The sequence below is a fragment of the Bos mutus genome, chromosome 7, assembly GCF_027580195.1.
Source record: "Bos mutus isolate GX-2022 chromosome 7, NWIPB_WYAK_1.1, whole genome shotgun sequence".
Taxonomy (NCBI): domain Eukaryota; kingdom Metazoa; phylum Chordata; class Mammalia; order Artiodactyla; family Bovidae; genus Bos; species Bos mutus.
In genome coordinates this window covers 74,786,419-74,788,562 of record NC_091623.1, presented here as the reverse complement: position 1 = coordinate 74,788,562, position 2,144 = coordinate 74,786,419, and the positions used below count along the sequence as shown (strand labels likewise).

The 2,144-nt window shown below is 35.6% G+C and overlaps 1 protein-coding gene across 2 annotated transcripts in view; it reads right to left on the bottom strand.

Moving 5' to 3' along the window:
- DTWD2 (DTW domain containing 2) overlaps window positions 1-2,144 on the bottom strand; it is a 108,212-nt gene that overhangs the window by 35,456 nt on the left and 70,612 nt on the right. The gene's annotated exons all lie outside the window — the stretch shown is intronic.

Here is a 2,144-nt window from a genome sequence, read left to right as displayed (position 1 = left end):
CTGTTAAAAAAAAAAAAAAGAAACATACACAAGCGTGACAAATCATGAATTTTTTCTCTGGAAACAGGTATTATTATATTTTTATTATCAGCTCTTAACTATGAAAAGCAATAGATACTCTAATAAATATATGATAATTTCTAAATGAATAATTCATATAAATTCATACCTTACATACCACTAAGGAATTCCAGTAAGAAGATACAAATACTAATTTTCTATATGGGTGATAAAGTCTAAACTTAGTTTTATACTTTAATATATTCAAACAGTACAAAAATTGGTGCCATTATAATAACTGATTTGTAACAAGCAGACTAAAAGAGACATTTCAGTACAAATTAGTTAATTCAGTTTCAATCACAGACTAACACAAGCTTCCTGCTACTTGATAACAATTAGATGATTGCAGCAATGGATAAGTTTACTAATTCTCTCACACTACTCCATGGCCTACATGCATGCTCAGTTGCTTCAGTCGTGTCCAACTCTTTGCGACCCCATGGCCTGCAGCCTTCCAGGCTCCTCTGTCCATGGGATTCTGCAGGAAAGTATACTGGAATGGGTTGCCATTTCCTCCTCCTGGGGATCTTTCCGACCCAGGGATCAAACCTGCATTTCTGTGTCTCCTGCATTGCAGGCGGATTCTTTACTGCTGAGCCATGGGGGAAGCCCACCCAAGGCCCACATACCAGTTAAGATATTCAGGTTTGGGTGCATTTGAAATAACTGTAATTGTATACATAGCTGTCTAAACTCAAATACCTATAGAGCCAGACATAAAACACAAACATGTGACCTAGATGGACCCATAAGATAGCACAAGAATAGTGAAGGTTGTAAAACAACTGGAGCATAATGTCCTTGCTGCTGCTGCTGCTGCCATAATGTCCTTGAAGTTATTCAAATTCAAAAGTTAGGAAAAAATAAAAAGATTAAGCCAGCATTTTAAACATATTTGAATCAGATTCTTTCCTTGGGCCTGAGATACCTGATCTAACGCTTTTAAATAACAAACCTGATTGTGCAGATTGTTTTGAAAAAATAAAAAGATACACAGATCTTTTTAGTTAGATAGTCAAATCTAGATTTAACAACAAAAATTTCACAGTGTCTAAGTAAAAATGTATTCCCTCCCATGTACAACTTAAGTGGTAGCAAAGGGCTTTTAAGTTTTAATTTACAATGAATTCTTACGAATATGTGGTACTCACTGATAGTTGCTTTTCCATATCCATTCTTTTCTTCCTAATTTCAAGAAAATCCAAAACTTCATACAAGGTGGCAATGTGTCCAACTAGCAATACTACACTAACTAGTGACAGTTTATCCAACAAGATAAGTGGAAGGCCTTGGATTAGGACAGATTTAGCAGGCATCGTAGGCTTTTGCCTTTTCTTCATATCTGGAACATGACTGTTAGATGTGAGATAAACATTATGCGACTACAGGGCAATAAAAATGAAGATTAGAACCAAAAACATACAATGATGAACAGAAAGAAAAGAAATCTGGGTCTCTGATGTCCTTTTCAGCTGCATCCCCAGCCCTGGACTACTCACTTCAGCATTTCTTATTCACAGGAGAAAAATAAGCCCATATATGGTTCAACCACTGTAGTAAGGGCTCTGTTACATGCAACCAAATGAAACTCCCAACTGACACCAATAAGAAAAAGACAAACATATTAGAAAAAGCTCTGACATTGCTGCAGAAAGTCTCTGGTATGTTCTTATAATTTTAGTATCTTCAATTCTTCAAACAAGAGAAGAAATACAGAAATGACTATATGTTACTTTTAGGGTCAACAAAGGAAGTGACTGGATCCTGAAACATCATATCAGAGACACACATCCAGGACCATATACAGACTAAGACAACTGAAGTTTCTATTGCTATGCTATGACATTTATTAGATTCTTCATGATAGAAGAGTAATGCTCCTATAATACTCCTATAACTCCTATAAGGGTTTCCAACTTTTACTTCCCGAAGATAAGATTCTATTAATTCTCTGAAGTAATTAAGAGAATGAATTTTGGAGATAGACAGATTTATGATAATCACTAGGGCTGCTTACAAATACACCAGTCCTCTTTCAGGATACATGATCAGACTGCATTTTTCTAGTCTGCTCTGAAGTT